Genomic DNA, 25770 nt, shown 5'->3' with positions numbered 1-25770 from the left:
GGCACTTATGCAAATAAAATGAAACAACAAATAGCTGTAACATTTTTAACATTTAAGTGGCAAGCAGAAATGTTGCCGCACAAGTGTTAATAATTGAAATACACGTTGCTGCAAAAGCAACTTGCTGAACAAATAGGCGAACCAAACTTTTCGCCTGCGGCCAATTAATAATAAATCGTAGGTGGCAAGCAGGCCGAGGCACGGAAGTCGCGGCATTGAAGCTGGAAATCAAAACCTGAGCTAGAGAGGCAGCCGGCTGCTAATGACCCGTTCCATTTGGGACCGAGTTCCACGTGCAACAACAAATTACCGACACACAAATGGAGCCCAAAACTTTATTTAGATGCGGCGCAAAAGTCAAAAGGTAGCCAAGACAAAAAAGATAAAGGTGCAAAAGAGAATGTGTCCGACACTTTGCCAAAGGGTCGTTCCTTCAATTGTTGCGGGCTTAGCGCTTGATTAAGCGCGTCCAAATTTAAGGACCATCCACAGCCACTTTCACTTTCAGTTTGCAACAACCACTTTGCACCTCGCACCCCACGTTGTGTTTTTGTTCGCGTCACGGACTGATTGATAAGGTAAATTTGACCGGGTCTGGGGAAACAAGGTCAGCACAAAAAGTGTTTCAAGCAATTTGTTGAGGCATTTTCGTGGTTGAAAATATGAATGTGCTACGGCATTTAGGCTCTTTGCTTTGTTCTATGGGCTTATTTAAAAATTAAATCAAGTTGCCTTGCTGGCCAATGAATTAAGGCTGCTTGAGCCTAATTGCGTTACTTAATTATCCGAGCGGACGTGCCGGGGTCAAAAGCAAAAGTTGCGCAAGAACTGAACTTAAAATAAAATGAACGTAGCTTAATATTGTGCCAAATGGTGGCGACCTTAGGTCAAATAATATGCAAAACACAATTGAAATTTAAATTGCAAAATAAATGTTTGTGAAAAGCAGAGCCATAAAAAATCCTCTTCAATCATATCATTTCAATTGGAAAACCTTTTCGTGAATGCTATTCGGAATTTCCAGCATTGTTCAATCTATTTCACAATCAATTTTCAGCAACCTTGCATCACTTATTAAGCCCGAATCGAAAAGCACAGAATGAAGCTAATCAATCAAAATGCGCAGCCTGCCTGGCAATAAGTAAGGAATCCAGCGCCCAGGATTCGAGAGGGGTCAGGCTCGAGCGAGGCAAACAATTTACGCACTGGCCGAAATACAAATATATACATAAATAAATAAGCATAAAACTGCGAATTTATATCAAGCGAAAGTCAAGCCAAAGTCAAAATGCCGAAAATTGTGTTTGGCTTAAGATTAGGCATGCCTCACCCCACCCACGCCCTGGTCCTATTTCAAATATCAAAACGCACTCTGACACACATCAGTGAGTGAAAACTGACAGCGTGAAGAATTGTTTACGAGAATTGGATTCGTACCTGGAGGCATTGAGTGGGTAACTCATATTGTTCAGATGCCTTTGATTTCAAATAATGCTGATGATGATGGCGGATGACGGCAGCTGCTTAAACAGCATTTGTAGCACTAGCCACAAGCTCAATTAAATTACTTAATCAATTGTGAATGTTGCATGGCATGCCGAGCTATCTGTTTTATATCGTAATTACATTTTCTAATTGACTGGCCGCCAACTAAATACTGTAATATTGCAATATTGTGTGGCAACTTATCGCAGTTGTTGCCACAGAAGTTAACTCTGCCTGATTTATAAACGTGGCATGTCTGTCGACTTTGCGGCAATGTGGCTAGCAGTCTCTTTTGGCCATGGCCTTCACAGTCCTTGGCCTTCGCTAATAAATTATTTGCGATAGTAAAAAACTTGCAACGCATAAAAAACAAAAAATACTCGTTACTCGTTTCAGGCCTAAAGGCGGGCCATGCTTTATGTTGTTTATGTGCAAATTGTTTTCGCTTTTCTTGTTGCCGTGACGTTATGATTTATACACCAGAATCTGCCACGCCCCAGCCATAATTTATGCCTGTACACAAGTCTAAGGACCAAGTAAAAAACGAGAAACCAAAATATTCTGAAATGAGCTTGGAAATAGCATTTGAAACACATTTGCGTAATTGGTGAAGTAAATACTCACTTCAACTGAGATTTGAAGAGATTTCCAATTACCTAATGACATTATATATGACCATATGTGCATATTGTAATGCAATATTGTATTATCGAGTACACAAATATATAAGTCAACATATAAACACTGGGAAAAAAAGTCATGAGCCCAGGTTCCAAGGATACTAGGAACCAAACACTTACAGCAAAATTTAGTTACTTTTGTGTGGCTAGAAGATATAAAATTTTTATTAACACTTTATTAAGCTTCTCATTCTGCTAAAATTGAAAAGAAATTTTGATTGTAAAAATAAACACGAAGATTGGTTAAATTACAATCAATCAGATATTTCAAATTCGGTGAAAAGTATCTGGCTGAGTCATTAATTTTCATATAACACAGAAAGAGTGCCCACATAATTGTTAATGTTCTTACTTTATAGAACCAGAGATGCCTACTTCTAATCCATATACTCGCACAACTTTATGACAGGCCCTATTTTAAGCAATTTAATGAGCACAGGAAATGAGGAAAAACAAGTAAGAGTGCTGTAGTCGAGCGAGCTCGACGACGACGATACCCTGAACCCAGTTGTCAAATATATTACAGTTTTATTGGAAAATTTCCCTCTAAAAAGTTTTGCACCAAAATGTCTGCCGACAAGCACGTGAATATTCATACATACATACATATATACGTACACGGAATCGTAACGGGGCTCTGCAGCATACACACAAAACATATTGGCGCTTATCAATAAAATAGAAGAAACTTCATCTGCACCTGGTATACGAGAACCTATATTCCAAATTTGAAGTCTATAACTCTCATGGTCTCTGAGATTTACGTGTTCATACAGATGGACGGGTGGACGGACGGACGGACAGACGGACATGGCTATATCGACTCGGCTGTAGAACCTGATCAAGAATATATATAGTTTATGGTGTCGGAGACTCCTTTTACCTTTGCACAAAACCATTATACCCTTTTTACCCATTTTTAATGAGTTCAGGGTATAAAAAGATGATGCCGTCTAGGCCGTCGAGGCCGACTGCAAGGATGCAGATCTGCCTTGCATAATTAGAGCAACCTGTCTGCTGAAATGAATAAATTTGCGCCCTGAATGCGACTCACATGTGTACACTTGAACATGAATGCACAGATGAAGCAAACTCTCATGTGAACATATGTGTTTATATATATGTATGTAATATGTAATTGTATGCGTGCGGACATTTGCAAGTGGGAAACTGCAGAGATAAATGTAAAGAAATACATTTGGCGCCAGCTGCCTGAAAGTGCTGGCAACATAAGACCACAATTTGAAAATAAAATAAAGCAAATTCGCCTTTAAGTTTAACACTTGTACTCAACTACTGAATATATGGTTAAAGTAAACTTCAACTTCAGCTTAAAAGTAATATGAATAATTGAGTATACATATTAATTCTGATGAACATAAAAATATGCTTACAAGAAATTTTGAAAATAATTCAATCAACTTATTTTTGGAAACACTTTTATTTGCAAGCCAATTCTACTAAATTGCAGTTCAAAATTATTCAGGATAGTATGCCTATTATTTTACAATGATTTAATACTAGCGATACGCATATGTTAATATCAGATCAATCTATATAATTTCAGCAAGTGAAGCATTCCTTAATTATTGAAGGGTTAACTAAAATAATCAAATATTATATATTAACACAATATCTCTTTCAAGTAGAGTTGTCCCAAATCCTCGAAAAATTATTAAAATAGAAAGCCCCTTAAGCGAGCTGCTGTCAGTGTGCCACTAAAACTGTTACACATAATTATGCATAATTATTTTTTGAAGCACGCCATAAGCCATGAAAATTACGGTCTTTAGCCATAAGCTGAAACCGCTGTTGACCGTGTTGCAGTTGGTCCACAACAAAAGTGAAAGAAAAAACAAAAAAAAACCCTAATTCACAATGGCAACGATGATTTAAACTACTAATGCATACACATTGTTGCTAAAAGCAATGTCCTGCCCGGGTCCAGAGTTATGTTTTGGCAGGACATGCGTTTGCTTTATTGAATGATTATTGAAATTTATGTCTAACAGTGCTGATCTTAGTTGGCCACTAAACATGTTCAGCAGCGTTTTGAATTTATGGCCTAGACTCATTTTCACTTTGGTCCATGCTGGTGTGTCTACTGTAGACTGAATGACAATAAAGATTAAAGTGAATTAAATTGAATTTTGGAATGCATCTGATTTCTTATTTAATTTTTCTCTAATTTCAGTTTGGCTCCGAATAAGACTCAATTATTTATTTAATTTAATTAAACTACGCTACGTAAGCAAATTAATTTGAATTATTCAATATATATTCGGATTATATTATAATTCAATTGAAGTCTATTCGGTAATACTATAGTTTTCTGTCGATGACAGACATTTACAATTAATTTTGCTGCTGCCACATTAATATAATTCATTAAATTACCAACAACGTGAATTTGTTGAATATAAATATGTAGCTATTGTGAATAATTTCGCTAACCTATTCGGATAATTTTGTATAACTAGAAGCTGTTTAAAAAAATTTAAATGTAAAATAATTTCGTAAAAGTATTTCAACCTGTGCTCAACATCAAACATAAAAGAAATAAATTAATAAGAAATGTCAAACATTTTAAGCCAACAAATTATATGTACAAATAGAGAAAAGATAGTTAGCAACATAGAGTTGAGTAAATAACTAACATACGCACTATCTAACAAATAAGAGGAATATGGTTAAAAGGAACGGGATAAAAGAGAGACAAATCTGAAGAAGAAAATGAAGACCTGAGTGTTGGTAACACAGAAGTTTATTCACGCCTCAATGCAATTGTTTAGCATCTGCTTTACGGAATTTGGTTGAAGTGCTTGGTTTTGGCTCATTATCGAGCATTTGCTCTGTTCTGTTTTTGCTAAAACAAGAACCACTGGCACGTATTCTAGTTGTGGCAAAACTCAAATACAAACAATTCTTGATCAAAGCAAGCGTTAAAGTAACAAAAAAAAAAAGAAATCATATATATATATATGTATCCTCTTATATAAAAGTATATACTCGTGCATAAAAAAAGAATAAAATAAAAGTTTCACTTCGCTTTGTTGTTTGTCTGTTTGTTAGGCCAAAGTCAATTTATGGTTGCTACCCGCATAATTTCATTTTGTTTTATTTGGCTTGGATTTTTTTTTTTGCTTCGGATAGATAATACGACAGCCTATAAAATGTTGCCAAATTTTCGAATTTTATGCTGATGCTTTAGTTTGTTATTGAGGTCATAAAATAAAAAGCATAATTAAAATTATATCCAAAGTACTGCGGTCTCCATAAACTTTTAAAATCAATTTAAATGTAGGCCACTCACATATATAGCAAATATTTACTTAAATAAAACCTACTGCAAAATGATATTGCTGAGCCTTTTCAAAGCAAGCGAAATTTACATCATTTACTATGTATAGCCGACTTTGCAGGCATATCCGAACTAACCATGTGAAATGGCGTCATATGTGGCGTATGCGCATTTAATTTACAGAGCGACAATGCAGGTGCCGCACTTAAAAGCTCGCATAATGGTCATCAATAAATTTACAATTAATTCAATTGTTTCTCACAAAAATACACACACGTTGGCTGCCCAGCGCCTGCGTGTTTGCATTTAGAAATATGCACGTTGTTTTTTCCCGGCTGCTGGCATTTATGCAACGATAAATTAAATTTTGCCCGCAGCAGCCCAAAAAAGTCGTGCTCACTCGACTACACTACTAACTCTTACTTGTTTTTTTGCTGCTGGCTGTGCGATGTCAACTAAAAAAATGTGCTGCCCTCAACTGCCATATTATTGACCTGATTGAGTTGGTCAATTGGACCAAATCAACTATCTGTCCTTTTGCATAAGCCACAAAATCCGTACCTAATCTAGAATTAATTAATCGTTCTTTCCCGACTCCACAAAAAAATCGGCCGATTGCACTTCAATCTTCGGTTGATAGTTTCAGTCAACGTTTTGTAGTTTAAGTTAACACAAAATGAACGTACTTTGATGAAAGGTACCATTCGTGGCGAACCGAAGGCACTTAAAAGTAACTTCTTATTTAATTATAATTACATAGACATAAAAAAATAAGCTTAGACTCATGTCTAGTACGTATTTGATGTCCAAACTGAATTAATAATAACATTTTAATGAATATGAAAATTATGTCTGCATAATTCTTCTTTTCATCCAGAGTAAAGCGTGACGAAGTCAAAAGTAGCGTATCTGCAAACCGGTTATTTTCGCTGTAGGGTATGTTTTGTGCTGGGGTTCATGAGTCGGAAACTTTTCGGGGTGTCCTTCTAAATATAAAAGGAGAATAACAAGAACTCCGACCATCCGAAGAGTTACCTAGAGCATAACTAGAGATATACATCGCAAATTTCTGCCCTACATGGTAAATGTATAGTTTTAGATCATACCATCGAATCTGCACAATACGATATGTCTTCTTGTATAAAGAACTATTTTGTTTAATACGAAAAATATATCAACATTGGGACATTGATCCCTTCAAGGTTAATCGAATCTTATTAATTCCATAGAAATTTTACTATCAATAATGAGCGTTTTCGGGAGAGAACTCTTTACTCCGTGAGGATAATAGCTCAACAGCTTGGAAAATCCTATTATGATGTTAAACAGAAAATGTGCGATTTTAATTCATCTAGTAGATAGATGCTTAAGGCTTCCATTCGAACTGGAATGTTTTCTGCTTAATTTATATCTAAATTTTTGAATTTTCCATGGAATTAAGAAATGAAATCCCAGGCTCTTAGAAATTCACTTTCTGAAAAATATGGTGAGCTACTCTTGCCGACTAAAGTAGGGCGATTATCAAAAATTGGGGACGATTTTATTTTCTCACTGTTCTGAATAATTACTAAAGCAAAGCGTAATGCAAGAAGTTTTAAATGTGTTAGCCTAAAACTGAATTATTTAAAATTCTAACAGTTTCCACTGAGCAAATATCTAGGTTAAGCAAACGGAATGTCATGTTTTATTTACTATTTCCTCCAGTTATGACTAAAAAACAATCAATATTTGACAAACTCTGTTCCGGTTTTTATATATTTGTGAACAAACACACATTTGAATCGCAATTGAAGAACCAGCTGAGTAAGCTTTGCGAACATCCAAGAATTGCTATAAAATGGAAATGGATCCGAAGGAAAAGTATCATTCACCAACGGATTGAATCAAGATGAACTCCAAAGTAGTAGCATTGAGCTGTGCTCTCTTGGCCATATGTTTATTCTACTTGCCGATGAGCGTCAACTGCCAAGATACAACAGAAGCTGGTACACCAGAAGATACAACAGCAGCTGAAGAAACAACTGCAGCACCAGCAGAAGAAGAGACGACAGCGGCTGCAGGAGAAGAAACAACTGCAGCACCAGCAGGAGGAGACACTACAGCAGCCCCATCCAACGGTGGGTCAAGTTGCAAAAAGAAGCGCAAGTGGAGGAGGGTGAGAATTCGTGGCGGGAGGACCAGGAGAAGCGGCAAAAAAGGATCAAAGTGGGGTTAATTGAATACGGGCCAAAAACAACCAACCAATCAGGACCAACTCGCGGATGGATATGAACTGACCTTTGTATTAGACTTAAAAGAATTTGTTAAACAGTGCACTTTAAATATACATAAATATTATCATACATATTCAAACGAGTTAGTATATTAAAATATTTGTGGAATAGTAAGGAAAATAATAATCACGATATAAGTAGTAAATATAACTACGGTGACTGAGCTTTCCAGCTGGTTTAAGGTCTCCATTTATTCTTACTCATACTGAAAACTATCTCATTGCAATTTTTATAAGTAGAAGCAAAAATTGATTATATATCGACTTTTAAAGTGTATCCAATATATTATTTCATGTTGGCAGGGATATGGAGGCTACTGTTGAAGCCAAACAAAATGTATACAAGATATTCCTTCAGCTTTTACCCAACATGTTGAAATAATCAAGTTAAAATGCTTTAAGGGATAAAATATATTTATATATGAAAATATATATATATTTTGTTAGCATCACAGCAAAAATCGAAGTTCTGAGTTATGGTATATTCCATATATCGAATTTCTGTAATGCGAACTTAACGCTTGACCCGAAGAAGGCTTCATTATCTAGTTATATAAAGGTCCTGGTTCTGATGGAGTATCTAGCTGTGTGTTTAAGTACTGTGCTGATGGCCTTTTAAAGTCTAGGTTTTACTTAAACAATCCATGGATTCCCGCTCTTTTCCTAACATTTCGAACATTTAATATTATTCCCCTCCATAATAACGGTGACAACTAAAATTTTCAGATCTCTATATTGATTTTTGATTATTTAGTTATTCTTTTATATCCCAAGCTTTAACAAGCATATTTTTCCTTCTGCTAATCAAGTCTTTGATGTCCTTGGTTTCATCAAGCGCTGGTGAAAACAATTTCATAGTATCTATATTACTTAAACTCATCATAATCCACTTGTACGTCCTATTCTTGAATATAGATCTTGTATATGGTCTCCCAATTACAATGTTCATCAGGATAAGAAATCCATACAAAAAGAATTTCTGTTATTTGAAATATACTACTTTTTAAATATTTCGACTTGAAACATCTTCTACAAATCTCGTCATGTGCCATAAATGTCATAACTTTTGGTGGATCACCAATGAGCGTACTTTGATGAAAGGTACCGTTCGTGGCGAACCGAAGGCACTTAAAAGTAACTTCTTATTTAATTATAATTACATAGACATAAAAAAATAAGCTTAGACTCATGTCTAGTACGTATTTGATAACCAAACTGAATTAATAATAACATTTTAATGAATATGAAAATTATGTCTGCATAATTCTTCTTTTCATCCAGAGTAAAGCGTGACGAAGTCAAAAGTAGCGTATCTGCAAACCGGTTATTTTCGCTGTAGGGTATGTTTTGTGCTGGGGTTCATGAGTCGGAAACTTTTCGGGGTGTCCTTCTAAATATAAAAGGAGAATAACAAGAACTCCGACCATCCGAAGAGTTACCTAGAGCATAACTAGAGATATACATCGCAAATTTCTGCCCTACATGGTAAATGTATAGTTTTAGATCATACCATCGAATCTGCACAATACGATATGTCTTCTTGTATAAAGAACTATTTTGTTTAATACGAAAAATATATCAACATTGGGACATTGATCCCTTTAGGGTCAATCGAATCTTATTAATTCCATAGAAATTTTACTATCAATAATGAGCGTTTTCGGGAGAGAACTCTTTACTCCGTGAGGATAATAGCTCAACAGCTTGGAAAATCCTATTATGATGTTAAACAGAAAATGTGCGATTTTAATTCATCTAGTAGATAGATGCTTAAGGCTTCCATTCGAACTGGAATGTTTTCTGCTTAATTTATATCTAAATTTTTGAATTTTCCATGGAATTAAGAAATGAAATCCCAGGCTCTTAGAAATTCACTTTCTGAAAAATATGGTGAGCTACTCTTGCCGACTAAAGTAGGGCGATTATCAAAAATTGGGGACGATTTTATTTTCTCACTGTTCTGAATAATTACTAAAGCAAAGCGTAATGCAAGAAGTTTTAAATGTGTTAGCCTAAAACTGAATTATTTAAAATTCTAACAGTTTCCACTGAGCAAATATCTAGGTTAAGCAAACGGAATGTCATGTTTTATTTACTATTTCCTCCAGTTATGACTAAAAAACAATCAATATTTGACAAACTCTGTTCCGGTTTTTATATATTTGTGAACAAACACACATTTGAATCGCAATTGAAGAACCAGCTGAGTAAGCTTTGCGAACATCCAAGAATTGCTATAAAATGGAAATGGATCCGAAGGAAAAGTATCATTCACCAACGGATTGAATCAAGATGAACTCCAAAGTAGTAGCATTGAGCTGTGCTCTCTTGGCCATATGTTTATTCTACTTGCCGATGAGCGTCAACTGCCAAGATACAACAGAAGCTGGTACACCAGAAGATACAACAGCAGCTGAAGAAACAACTGCAGCACCAGCAGGAGAAGAGACGACAGCGGCTGCAGGAGAAGAAACAACTGCAGCACCAGCAGGAGGAGACACTACAGCAGCCCCATCCAACGGTGGGTCAAGTTGCAAAAAGAAGAAGCGCAAGTGGAGGAGGGTGAGAATTCGTGGCGGAAGGACTAGGAGGAGAAGCGGCAAAGGTGGAATTTTGGATAAATTTTCTAGTGGCAGCAATGGAGGAAATGGTGGTGGTGGACGCAGAGGACGACGAGGAAGAGGAGGCAGACGAGGAAGACGAGGACGACGAGGAAGACGAGGAAGACGAGGCAGAGGCTGAAAAAGATTACGGAAAACTTGGCTAAAAAATTAATCGAAATACCTTGCAAATAGACCAACGAATTTTAGTAGTTACCTTTTAATATATGTTATTTAGTGCACTTAAAATATAAATATAAATGCTTATAATGTTTAGATTTCAGTATATTGGGTAATTTTAGCTTTGAAGGAATTGTACTGATATAAGTGGAGTAGTCTTTTGCTAAAAGAATCTCTTTCTCTTTCAATCTGTGATTACACTTAAGGTGCACAAGTGTCCAAAAAGAACGACTCTATTTTCAATAGCTGTCGTAGATTCCTTATGATTTTATTTTGCATTGGGCAGTTTACAAACACTATAAATTAAAACATTTAGAACTACCGTTAGTAGTAGAAACTATGCCGTATTGAAAACTGCTGCTACTACTACCAAAACTTTTAGTACTCTTCACACGTACTTTTACTACAGGCTATAGCGAGAAGAACACGCGTTCATATACGATGAGCTCGGCTAGAAGCATTCTGTCGACGAGCTTTCACTAACGAGCAGTGGCAACGATCACGCAACTATCGTGCCTTTAAAATAGCCTTAAATAATTGTTCTTATATGTGCTGGGATACTCCATAGTTTCTGGTGGATCACCAATGAGCGTATGTTGATGCAAGATACCGATCGTGCCGATCAGAAAGGATTCCAAAGACGCTTCTTAAATATATTTATATAGTCATATAGTCATGAAGCCCTTTTTGCATATCATTTATATTTTGAACATTAATCAATCTATGGAAAGATCGTAAAACATAAATTTGTCAATGAACCAATAATGACAGAACCCTAAAATCTATAACAGAAACATAAGGATGGGATAAACAGATAATTCATATCATTAAATATTATATTGGTTGCTCATTAATTTAAACGTCCAAGAGTCCAGAGGTCGCTGATGTGGAGACGCTTTAATCTGCGGCTTCAGCAACCAGTTGAGTTTTGCCCTCTTTTGGGTCTACACACGGCCGCCGTGATCTGGATGTGTTTGCGCCAGGTAAGTTTCCTGTCCAGATACGTACCCAGGTAGCGAACCTGGTTCTCCTGAGGTATGACCATGTGATTGAGACGTACGGCTGGTCAGTCACCATTCCTAAGCGAAAACGTGCAGTACTGACACTTGACAAATTAAACTTAGAATCACGTCAAACCAAATATTTGAAGTATAAGCTGAGTCCGAATATTTAAGGAAAATAGCAAGAACTCCGACAATCCGACGAGTTAGCAAGAGCATAGCTAGATATGCATATATATATGCATACCATCGAGTCTGCTCACTACAATATGTCTTCTTGTATGAAAAACTATTTTGTTTAATTCGAAATTTATATCAACAGTGAGACAGTGATCCCTTTAGGATCAATCGAATCTTATTAATTCCATAGAAATTTAATTATCAATAATGTTAGAATGCAAACAGCAATCAATCTGCAATGAGCGTTTTCGGGAGAGAACTCTTTACTCCGTGAGGATAATAACTCAACAGTTTGGAAAATCCTATTATGATGTTAAACAGAAAATGTGCGATTTTAATTCATCTAGTGGATTGATGCTTAAGGCTTCCATTCGAACTGGAATGTTTTCTGCTAAGGAATTTTATTTCTAAATTTCAGAATTTACCATGGAATTAAGAAATGAATTCCCTGGCTCTTAGAAATTCACTTTCTGAAAAATATGGTGAGCTACTCTTGCCGACTAAAGTATGGCAATTAGCAAAAATTGGGGCGATTTTATTTTCTCACTGTTCTGAATAATTACTAAAGCAAAGCGTAATGAAAGAAGTTTTAGATGTGTTAGCCTAAAACTGAATTCTTTAAAATTCTAACAGTTTCCACTGAGCAAATATCTAGGTTAAGCAAACGGAATGTCATGTTTTATTTACTATTTCCTCCAGTTATGACTAAAAAACAATCAATATTTGACAAACTCTGTTCCGGTTTTTATATATTTGTGAACAAACACACATTTGAATCGCAATTGAAGAACCAGCTGAGTAAGCTTTGCGAACATCCAAGAATTGCTATAAAATGGAAATGGATCCGAAGGAAAAGTATCATTCACCAACGGATTGAATCAAGATGAACTCCAAAGTAGTAGCATTGAGCTGTGCTCTCTTGGCCATATGTTTATTCTACTTGCCGATGAGCGTCAACTGCCAAGATACAACAGAAGCTGGTACACCAGAAGATACAACAGCAGCTGAAGAAACAACTGCAGCACCAGCAGGAGAAGAGACGACAGCGGCTGCAGGAGAAGAAACAACTGCAGCACCAGCAGGAGGAGACACTACAGCAGCCCCATCCAACGGTGGGTCAAGTTGCAAAAAGAAGAAGCGCAAGTGGAGGAGGGTGAGAATTCGTGGCGGAAGGACTAGGAGGAGAAGCGGCAAAGGTGGAATTTTGGATAAATTTTCTAGTGGCAGCAATGGAGGAAATGGTGGTGGTGGACGCAGAGGACGACGAGGACGACGAGGAAGACGAGGCAGAGGCTAAAAAAGATTACAAAAGACTTGGCTAAAAAATTAATCGAAATACCTTGTAAATAGACCAACGAATTTTAGTAGTTACCTTTTAATATATGTTATTTAGTGCACTTAAAATATAAATATAAATGCTTATAATGTTTAGATTTCAGTATATTGGGTAATTTTAGCTTTGAAGGAATTGTACTGATATAAGTGGAGTAGTCTTTTGCTAAAAGAATCTCTTTCTCTTTCAATCTGTGATTACACTTAAGGTGCACAAGTGTCCAAAAAGAACGACTCTATTTTCAATGGCTGTCGTAGATTCCTTATGTTGTTATTTTGCATTGGGCAGTTTACAAACACTATAAATTAAAACATTTAGAACTACCGTTAGTAGTAGAAACTATGCCGTATTGAAAACTGCTGCTACTACTACCAAAACTTTTAGTACTCTTCACACGTACTTTTACTACAGGCTATAGCGAGAAGAACACGCGTTCATATACGATGAGCTCGGCTAGAAGCATTCTGTCGACGAGCTTTCACTAACGAGCAGTGGCAACGATCACGCAACTATCGTGCCTTTAAAATAGCCTTAAATAATTGTTCTTATATGTGCTGGGATACTCCATAGTTTCTGGTGGATCACCAATGAGCGTATGTTGATGCAAGATACCGATCGTGCCGATCAGAAAGGATTCCAAAGACGCTTCTTAAATATATTTATATAGTCATATAGTCAAGAAGCCTTTTTGCATAGCATTTATATTTTGAACATTAATCAATCTATGGAAAGATCATAAAACATTAATTTGTCAAAGAACCAATAATGACAGAACCCTAAAATCTATAACAGAAATATAAGGATGGGATAAACAGATAATTCATATCATTAAATATTATATTGGTTGCTCATTAATTTAAACGTCCAAGAGTCCAGAGGTCGCTGATGTGCAGACGCTTTAATCTGCGGCATGTGGTATTAGAGCGAAGTGTGCAATCCAATGGGTTGACTTCGTTATGCAACCTGTCATTGTAACGACTCGTATGTCGATTTACTTCTTGCATAATTGTTGGAAGATCGAAGCCATTGTGCAGCGTTCTATTGCTGACATAAGGTGGAGCACCAGAGATGAGTTTGTTGGATGGCTTCAGCAACCAGTTGAGTTTTGCCCTCTTTTGGGTCTACACGCGGCCGCCAGGTAAGTTTCCTGTCCAGATACGTACCCAGGTAGCGAACCTGGTTCTCCTGAGGTATGACCATGTTATTGACACGTACGGCTGGTCAGTCACCATTCCTAAGCGAAAACGTGCAGTACTGACACTTGACAAATTAAACTTAGACTGACGTCAAACCAAATATTTGAAGTATAAGCTGAGTCCGAATATTTAAGGAAAATAGCAAGAACTCCGACAATCCGACGAGTTAGCAAGAGCATAGCTAGATATGCCCATATATATGCATACCATCGAGTCTGCTCACTACAATATGTCTTCTTGTATGAAAAACTATTTTGTTTAATTCGAAATTTATATCAACAGTGAGACAGTGATCCCTTTAGGATCAATAGAATCTTATTAATTCCATAGAAATTTAATTATCAATAATGTTAGAATGCAAAGAGCAATCAATCTGCAATGAGCGTTTTCGGGAGAGAACTCTTTACTCCGTGAGGATAATACCTCAACAGTTTGGAAAATCCTATTATGATGTTAAACAGAAAATGTGCGATTTCAATTCATTTAGTAGATAGATGCTTAAGGCTTCCATTCGAACTGGAATGTTTTCTGCTTAATTTATATCTAAATTTCAGAATTTACTATGGAATTAAGAAATGAAATCCCTGGTTCTTAGAAATTCACTTTCTGAAAAATATGGTGAGCTACTCTTGCCGACTAAAGTATGGCAATTAGCAAAAATTGGGGCGATTTTATTTTCTCACTGTTCTGAATAATTACTAAAGCAAAGCGTAATGAAATAAGTTTTAAATGTGTTAGCCTAAAACTGAATTATTTAAAATTCTAACAGTTTCCACTGAGCAAATATCTAGGTTAAGCAAACGGAATGTCATGTTTTATTTACTATTTCCTCCAGTTATGACTAAAAAACAATCAATATTTGACAAACTCTGTTCCGGTTTTTATATATTTGTGAACAAACACACATTTGAATCGCAATTGAAGAACCAGCTGAGTAAGCTTTGCGAACATCTAAGAATTGCTATAAAATGGAAATGGATCCGAAGGAAAAGTATCATTCACCAACGGATTGAATCAAGATGAACTCCAAAGTAGTAGCATTGAGCTGTGCTCTCTTGGCCATATGTTTATTCTACTTGCCGATGAGCGTCAACTGCCAAGATACAACAGAAGCTGGTACACCAGAAGATACAACAGCAGCTGAAGAAACAACTGCAGCACCAGCAGAAGAAGAGACGACAGCGGCTGCAGGAGAAGAAACAACTGCAGCACCAGCAGGAGGAGACACTACAGCAGCCCCATCCAACGGTGGGTCAAGTTGCAAAAAGAAGCGCAAGTGGAGGAGGGTGAGAATTCGTGGCGGGAGGACCAGGAGAAGCGGCAAAAAAGGATCAAAGTGGGGTTAATTGAATACGGGCCAAAAACAACCAACCAATCAGGACCAACTCGCGGATGGATATGAACTGACCTTTGTATTAGACTTAAAAGAATTTGTTAAACAGTGCACTTTAAATATACATAAATATTATCATACATATTCAAACGAGTTAGTATATTAAAATATTTGTGGAATAGTAAGGAAAATAATAATCACGATATAAGTAGTAAATATAATTACGGTGACTGAGCTTTCCAGCTGGTTTGAGGTCTCCATTTATTCTTACTCATACTGAAAACTATCTCATTGCAATTTTTATAAGCAGAAGCAAAAATTGATTATATATCGACTTTTAAAGTGTATCCAATATATTATTTCATGTTGGCAGGGATATGGAGGCTACTGTTGAAGCCAAACAAAATGTATACAAGATATTCCGTCAGCTTTTACCCAACATGTTGAAATAATCAAGTTAAAATGCTTTAAGGGATAAAATATATTTATATATGAAAATATATATATATTTTGTTAGCATCATAGCAAAAATCGAAGTTCTGAGTTATGGTATATTCCATATATCGAATTTCTGTAATGCGAACTTAACGCTTGACCCGAAGAAGGCTTCATTATCTAGTTATATAAAGGTCCTGGTTCTGATGGAGTATCTAGCTGTGTGTTTAAGTACTGTGCTGATGGCCTTTTAAAGTCTAGGTTTTACTTAAACAATCCATGGATTCCCGCTCTTTTCCTAACATTTCGAACATTTAATATTATTCCCCTCCATAATAACGGTGACAACTAAAATTTTCAGATCTCTATATTGATTTTTGATTATTTAGTTATTCTTTTAGATCCCAAGCTTTAACAAGCATATTTTTCCTTCTGCTAATCAAGTCTTTGATGTCCTTGGTTTCATCAAGCGCTGGTGAAAACAATTTCATAGTATCTATATTACTTAAACTCATCATAATCCACTTGTACGTCCTATTCTTGAATATAGATCTTGTATATGGTCTCCCAATTACAATGTTCATCAGGATAAGAAATCCATACAAAAAGAATTTCTGTTATTTGAAATATACTACTTTTTAAATATTTCGACTTGAAACATCTTCTACAAATCTCGTCATGTGCCATAAATGTCATAACTTTTGGTGGATCACCAATGAGCGTACTTTGATGAAAGGTACCGTTCGTGGCGAACCGAAGGCACTTAAAAGTAACTTCTTATTTAATTATAATTACATAGACATAAAAAAAATATGCTTAGACTCATGTCTAGTACATATTTGATAACCAAACTGAATTAATAATAACATTTTAATGAATATGAAAATTATGTCTGCATAATTCTTCTTTTCATCCAGAGTAAAGCGTGACGAAGTCAAAAGTAGCGTATCTGCAAACCGGTTATTTTCGCTGTAGGGTATGTTTTGTGCTGGGGTTCATGAGTCGGAAACTTTTCGGGGTGTCCTTCTAAATATAAAAGGAGAATAACAAGAACTCCGACCATCCGAAGAGTTACCTAGAGCATAACTAGAGATATACATCGCAAATTTCTGCCCTACATGGTAAATGTATAGTTTTAGATCATACCATCGAATCTGCACAATACGATATGTCTTCTTGTATAAAGAACTATTTTGTTTAATACGAAAAATATATCAACATTGGGACATTGATCCCTTTAGGGTCAATCGAATCTTATTAATTCCATAGAAATTTTACTATCAATAATGAGCGTTTTCGGGAGAGAACTCTTTACTCCGTGAGGATAATAACTCAACAGCTTGGAAAATCCTATTATGATGTTAAACAGAAAATGTGCGATTTTAATTCATCTAGTAGATAGATGCTTAAGGCTTCCATTCGAACTGGAATGTTTTCTGCTAAGATATTTTATTTCTAAATTTCAGAATTTACCATGGAATTAAGAAATGAAATCCCTGGTTCTTAGAAATTCACTTTCTGAAAAATATGGTGAGCTACTCTTGCCGACTAAAGTATGGCAATTAGCAAAAATTGGGGCGATTTTATTTTCTCACTGTTCTGAATAATTACTAAAGCAAAGCGTAATGAAAGAAGTTTTAGATGTGTTAGCCTAAAACTGAATTATTTAAAATTCTAACAGTTTCCACTGAGCAAATATCTAGGTTAAGCAAACGGAATGTCATGTTTTATTTACTATTTCCTCCAGTTATGACTAAAAAACAATCAATATTTGACAAACTCTGTTCCGGTTTTTATATATTTGTGAACAAACACACATTTGAATCGCAATTGAAGAACCAGCTGAGTAAGCTTTGCGAACATCCAAGAATTGCTATAAAATGGAAATGGATCCGAAGGAAAAGTATCATTCACCAACGGATTGAATCAAGATGAACTCCAAAGTAGTAGCATTGAGCTGTGCTCTCTTGGCCATATGTTTATTCTACTTTTGCCGATGAGCGTCAACTGCCAAGATACAACAGAAGCTGGTACACCAGAAGATACAACAGCAGCTGAAGAAACAACTGCAGCACCAGCAGAAGAAGAGACGACAGCGGCTGCAGGAGAAGAAACAACTGCAGCACCAGCAGGAGGAGACACTACAGCAGCCCCATCCAACGGTGGGTCAAGTTGCAAAAAGAAGAAGCGCAAGTGGAGGAGGGTGAGAATTCGTGGCGGGAGGACCAGGAGAAGCGGCAAAAAGGATCAAAGTGGGGTTAATTGAATACGGGCCAAAAACAACCAACCAATCAGGACCAACTCGCGGATGGATATGAACTGACCTTTGTATTAGACTTAAAAGAATTTGTTAAATAGTGCACTTTAAATATACATAAATATTATCATACATATTCAAACGAGTTAGTATATTAAAATATTTGTGGAATAGTAAGGAAAATAATAATCACGATATAAGTAGTAAATATAATTACGGTGACTGAGCTTTCCAGCTGGTTTGAGGTCTCCATTTATTCTTACTCATACTGAAAACTATCTCATTGCAATTTTTATAAGTAGAAGCAAAAATTGATTATATATCGACTTTTAAAGTGTATCCAATATATTATTTCATGTTGGCAGGGATATGGAGGCTACTGTTGAAGCCAAACAAAATGTATACAAGATATTCCGTCAGCTTTTACCCAACATGTTGAAATAATCAAGTTAAAATGCTTTAAGGGATAAAATATATTTATATATGAAAATATATATATATTTTGTTAGCATCATAGCAAAAATCGAAGTTCTGAGTTATGGTATATTCCATATATCGAATTTCTGTAATGCGAACTTAACGCTTGACCCGAAGAAGGCTTCATTATCTAGTTATATAAAGGTCCTGGTCCTGATGGAGTATCTAGCTGTGTGTTTAAGTACTGTGCTGATGGCCTTTTAAAGTCTAGGTTTTACTTAAACAATCCATGGATTCCCGCTCTTTTCCTAACATTTCGAACATTTAATATTATTCCCCTCCATAATAACGGTGACAACTAAAATTTTCAGATCTCTATATTGATTTTTGATTATTTAGTTATTCTTTTAGATCCCAAGCTTTAACAAGCATATTTTTCCTTCTGCTAATCAAGTCTTTGATGTCCTTGGTTTCATCAAGCGCTGGTGAAAACAATTTCATAGTATCTATATTACTTAAACTCATCATAATCCACTTGTACGTCCTATTCTTGAATATAGATCTTGTATATGGTCTCCCAATTACAATGTTCATCAGGATAAGAAATCCATACAAAAAGAATTTCTGTTATTTGAAATATAATACTTTTTAAATATTTCGACTTGAAACATCTTCTACAAATCTCGTCATGTGCCATAAATGTCATAATTTTTGGTGGATCACCAATGAGCGTACTTTGATGAAAGGTACCGTTCGTGGCGAACCGAAGGCACTTAAAAGTAACTTCTTATTTAATTATAATTACATAGACATAAAAAAAATAAGCTTAGACTCATGTCTAGTACGTATTTGATGTCCAAACTGAATTAATAATAACATTTTAATGAATATGAAAATTATGTCTGCATAATTCTTCTTTTCATCCAGAGTAAAGCGTGACGAAGTCAAAAGTAGCGTATCTGCAAACCGGTTATTTTCGCTGTAGGGTATGTTTTGTGCTGGGGTTCATGAGTCGGAAACTTTTCGGGGTGTCCTTCTAAATATAAAAGGAGAATAACAAGAACTCCGACCATCCGAAGAGTTACCTAGAGCATAACTAGAGATATACATCGCAAATTTCTGCCGTACATGGTAAATGTATAGTTTTAGATCATACCATCGAATCTGCACAATACGATTCGTCTTCTTGTATGAAGAACTATTTTGTTTAATACGAAAAATATATCAACATTGGGACATTGATCCCTTGAAGGTCAATCGAATCTTATTAATTCCATAGAAATTTTACTATCAATAATCAGCGTTTTCGGGAGAGAACTCTTTACTCCGTGAGGATAGATAGATGCTTAAGGCTTCCATTCGAACTGGAATGTTTTCTGCTAAGGAATTTTATTTTTAAATTTCAGAATTTACCATGGAATTAAGAAATGAATTCCCTGGCTCTTAGAAATTCACTTTCTGAAAAATATGGTGAGCTACTCTTGCCGACTAAAGTAGGGCGATTATCAAAAATTGGGGCGATTTTATTTTCTCACTGTTCAGAATAATTACTAAAGCAAAGCGTAATGAAAGAAGTTTTAGATGTGTTAGCCTAAAACTGAATTCTTTAAAATTCTAACAGTTTCCACTGAGCAAATATCTAGGTTAACCAAACGGAATGTCATGTTTTATTTACTATTTCCTCCAGTTATGACTAAAAAAACAATCAATATTTGACAAACTCTGTTCCGGTTTTTATATATTTGTGAACAAACACACATTTGAATCGCAATTGAAGAACCAGCTGAGTAAACTTTGCAAACATCCAAGAATTGCTATAAAATGGAAATGGATCCGAAGGAAAAGTATCATTCACCAACGGATTGAATCAAGATGAACTCCAAAGTAGTAGCATTGAGCTGTGCTCTCTTGGCCATATGTTTATTCTACTTGCCGATGAGCGTCAACTGCCAAGATACAACAGAAGCTGGTACACCAGAAGATACAACAGCAGCTGAAGAAACAACTGCAGCACCAGCAGAAGAAGAGACGACAGCGGCTGCAGGAGAAGAAACAACTGCAGCACCAGCAGGAGGAGACACTACAGCAGCCCCATCCAACGGTGGGTCAAGTTGCAAAAAGAAGAAGCGCAAGTGGAGGAGGGTGAGAATTCGTGGCGGGAGGACCAGGAGGAGCGGCAAAAAAGGATCAAAGTGGGGTTAATTGAATACGGGCCAAAAACAACCAACCAATCAGGACCAACTCGCGGATGGATATGAACTGACCTTTGTATTAGACTTAAAAGAATTTGTTAAATAGTGCACTTTAAATATACATAAATATTATCATACATATTCAAACGAGTTAGTATATTAAAATATTTGTGGAATAGTAAGGAAAATAATAATCACGATATAAGTAGTAAATATAACTACGGTGACTGAGCTTTCCAGCTGGTTTAAGGTCTCCATTTATTCTTACTCATACTGAAAACTATCTCATTGCAATTTTTATAAGTAGAAGCAAAAATTGATTATATATCGACTTTTAAAGTGTATCCAATATATTATTTCATGTTGGCAGGGATATGGAGGCTACTGTTGAAGCCAAACAAAATGTATACAAGATATTCCGTCAGCTTTTACCCAACATGTTGAAATAATCAAGTTAAAATGATTTAAGGGATAAAATATATTTATATATGAAAATATATATATATTTTGTTAGCATCATAGCAAAAATCGAAGTTCTGGGTTATGGTATATTCCATATATCGAGTTTCTATAATGGGAATTTAACGCTTGACCTTAATCTAATAATGCATGTAGGTTAGGTAGACCATTTTTGGCCGTTGTGATGCCGTATGGGATCTAAGATGGATCTCTCCTACACTCGTTTAAATGAAAAAAACATAAAATCAAATATTCATAGATTTGATCAGCCAGTTGCATTTATAAAGTTCGCAATTCTGGCCGGTCTCATAGTTGCTGGCTCTGATAAGCTAGTTAGGGAATCGCTTCCTATCATCTTCTTGGCAGCTGTTGCAGAAAGTTGGAGTCTATTGGCACGAATGCCGACTAACCAGTGATCTGTTAAAGCACGGATTACTACAGAGCAGTTCGTACTGAGATTACACAGCTCTCTACTGTATTCGACCTGCGTCCCCTTTCTTCCTTTAAATTGAGCTTGCAGGTAGCTAAAAGCATACTTATACCTCTTTTCCGGAATTTTGAAGGATGTTACTAGCACTATACCTTTCAAATTTGGTGACTCTAGCTTCGAAAATATTCGGACAAACGGAAGGCTATCAAGAGTTTAAATATATTCTGTGAAGTGACAGAAGTTTCCTGCAGTGTGTTACAGATTTCATGACAAAAATATGGTACCCCTCTGCCTGGGTTTCACAAGGAAAAGTAAATGTGGTTACTTTAACGCATCAGTGTGAATTTGCTAAACAAAACAGGACATTTACATGCAGACATGCCGACCGAATAGTTGAACCAGGCTGGAGAGAGCGTGCTGTGTTTTCTAGTAGTATATTACTGTAGTAACTGCTGGGATGTTAATGTATTTTAGATAATCGCTGCCATGCGGTGCCCCTAGCAGGCAGATGGCATATTAAACAAAATGGCGTCGACGCTAACCAGCACACACATACACACACACACACACATCTACAGGCATCCACACTTGGCTGCAGAATAAGCGTACAGCAGGAGCAACAGCAGCTTAGCCGAGTCGAATCGAATGCTTAAGGCTGTGTTCACATTTTCATGCCATTTGATTTTACTTTGCTACGTTATCTCACTCGCCGCATATGCAACAAACACACACACAGATGCCGCCCAGGCTATTAGGCTTATCGCTTTCATGATTTACTAAAAATAATAAGCAAGCGGGATTTTTCTGCACGTATTTGTTCTCGGCTCACACTGACAATAGCAACTAATGATCAGATTATGCGTCAAGATATGACTAAAATGACCAGCAAGACAAAGGTCGAAATCAGTTTACACCGGTCATAGGTAACAGCCACCAAGTCAATATAATGCAACTGGCAAGAAAACTATCTAGATATGTAATTGTAATTTCTTTTTTTTTTTACATGCATCAAACAATAAAATTCTTTGAAGGTCACACAAAAATTGCGTAAAATAAACTGCAGCATTTACAGGGATCCAAATGCGTTTGCCTTCTTAGCAAAGTCAATGTTGTTAACTGATTTTTGAGGCAGAAAAATGCCAACAAAAAAAGGTCAAGTGGGATTAATTAGCTTTTTTTTGCTTTGCCATTGCCATTGCCATTGTTTAAGTCGCACATTTTACACAGTTTTCATTGCTGCCAATTTTTTCTGTTGTGTTGTGGAAATAACAAGCTACAAAAAGTAAGATTCAAAAGCCAAAACGCTCATATACCCTGCACACATCAAACAAAGAATTAAAAAGAATATAAAACATAATGATTTTCGAAACTAATAAGTTATATAATTATATATACATTTCAACTAAATTTTTTTTATTTATTTTTTATTTGTATTGAATTTACGTTATATATAGAAGTTACAATTGTTATAGGGTATATTCAATGTGACTATTTTGGAATCGACCTAAATACTGCTAGTTTGTTTTCATTTGAGCAATGCCCTCGTCATTCCAAAGGGTCTTGTGAAATACGCAGCTAAATTACTTGAAACATTATTTTCTAATGAGAAAATGAAAAGGTTTAAAAATGAAATTTAAAAAAAACTTCATGTGTAGAGGGAAATATACAAAATGAATACAAAAAAAAAATCAGCATTGAATTCACATTTGAAATTTGATATTGATAAAATTCATTCATAAGATTCATATCATCCAGGCATAACAAAGTGTGTGGCAAAGATTTGCATTTTGAAGTACATGGGAACAATAAATAATAGTCTAAAATATACAATTATAAAACACTTGGGCTCAAACGAGTACTACTCTTATTTTATTTACTAAATATTTCACAATAATCAAGTACAGCAATCAGAGCACTCAAAGCTCGATAGTGCTGTGAATGTGGGCAAATAAAATATGCATGGCAGGGCATCCAGCAAAATCCTCAGCAAAGCTGAAATGCAAAATGTATTGTACAAGTAGCTGGCTGCCTCTATATATTTTTGGCTGTGTGAACGCACAGAATCACACATACGCAATCACACACATCGCAGTATACAGCATACAAAGCAGCCTGATCAAATATTTATAAAGATAAAAATACATGTGAAAGAAGCATGAAAATAACTCACGTGTGAATTTGAACGGGATGAATAAATGCAATGTGGTGCGAGCATTTAACAGGTAGCTGCTAATTTCGCACTGGCCAAGCGGGACAGCAGTGATTTATTGTAAGCCCCCATGTGCTGCTGTGTGCTCCTTTTTTGATGTTAGCTGTTTTCAAGCTAGAAAAGTGGAGTCAGGCGCACACTTAAAATTGCTGAAATGAATTATGGCCAAGGCGATCGGCTTTCGGCGCCTTCAGTTGGCCATCTAAAAAGGAAATTAAGCCGGCACTCTGCTTGCCGGCTTCAACTGGCAACTTAATGTCAAGCATATACGCCAGGGTATTATGCAAATATTTATATATGAATAAATATATATACACTCGCACACAGATGTGTATGTGTTTTGCCCATTTTTACCACTTCTTTGCGCACTTTTGTTCGCTTTTTTGTGTTTGCTTTATTTTACGCTAGTTTATTTTTATTTTTGTAGTTCTTCTTTGCAGCGCTTGACAGTTATAAAGTGGAATTAATGCCAATAATGCCGGGACTTTGTTATTGTTTGCCACATGAAGTTTTTTCTGTTGTTGCAGCTCTATGTGAAAATTGGTTTTGTACGCTATTTTCGCCATTAAATGCACTCTGAGGATTTTTTTTTTAAGTTGACCATTCATTTTTTATAGAACTTGTAGGCAATTCAGTTGCAGTGATTTTTAAATAAATATATAGAAGTATTCTTTTGCCAAGCTGTCGTTATTGAACCGAAAGCCGTATTCTACAGTCGATCTGAATTGCATTTGATTTGCACTTAACTACTAGGCAATTTCTATTGTGGCACACTACAAAGTCTCGACCACATTTGCATAACCGCACACAAAAACCATATCATGATCCATTTACATAACCAAACTGTGCTTTACACTCCATTCCGAAACTTTTTGCCGACCAACCACATCATGTATACGTCACGTATACCAAACAAAAAAGAGCAAAAAAGTACATAATGCAAAGTAAAGTAACATCAAATAGAATAGCCACGCAGAAATGCAATAGAAAAACTAAAATGTTGCCAACGGCCATTAAGTGTAAATAGTTGAATGGGAAGTGGGAGCACCGAGCACCGAACAGACTTTCAAAACTTGTTCAAATATGCTGAAACATTTTGCAGAAGGGTTGTCCATATTTCAAGTTGAGAGCTTGTATTGAAGAGCAATTACAAGACAAAGCTGGCCAGCAAAAGTTGCACTTACCAAACTTTTCCAAGAAGCTGGAATATGTCTGCGAGGAGATTAGACTAAATTGACGAAACTATGCAAAAGAATATGCCAACAAAATTCACTACATTTTACACCAGTAAAATATGCATCATATATGCATAATTTACACCAGTAAAATATGCACTATCTGACATGATCAGTGACCAAGAAAGCCACAGCATCCTATATAAATATTCGAGATCTTAGCTTTATTGCCCAGTTTTAACATTTTTAAAAGTATTTATAAATTTTAACATTTTTTTTTTAACTTTTTTCTTTACGCTATCATCTCTATCTGTTCACGACGAATTAAAGCAATGTCTATGAGCTTAGGCTACATTCTGTGTGTGTGTGGGCACTTCCAATTTTCATCGACAACCTTTGGTCATGTTGTTTCACATGACAATGATTTGAGTTTCACCATAGACAACCTAAATGCGAAAGAAAGCTCTGGCTGCAAAAATGCAAAATTGAATGATGCCTAGACCAAAAAAAAAATATATGATTTTAGTAAATTCATGCAGATATCTTCTTGTGCGTAAACTAATTAAATAGCTCATACGCCATGTGTGGCACAAATTAAATTTCTAAGCACAAAACAGCAGCTGCATAACGTTAAG

General features: G+C 35.9%; 1 protein-coding gene across 1 annotated transcript in view; it reads right to left on the bottom strand.

The window, feature by feature from the left end:
• Positions 1 to 25770, bottom strand: part of LOC6561727 — a 147668-nt gene that overhangs the window by 108889 nt on the left and 13009 nt on the right. The gene's annotated exons all lie outside the window — the stretch shown is intronic.

Source organism: Drosophila grimshawi, unplaced genomic scaffold, assembly GCF_018153295.1.
Source record: "Drosophila grimshawi isolate 15287-2541.00 unplaced genomic scaffold, ASM1815329v1 contig_1377, whole genome shotgun sequence".
NCBI lineage: Eukaryota > Metazoa > Arthropoda > Insecta > Diptera > Drosophilidae > Drosophila > Drosophila grimshawi.
Note: the sequence above shows the minus strand (reverse complement) of the source record. Positions and strands in the feature narration are given on the sequence as shown.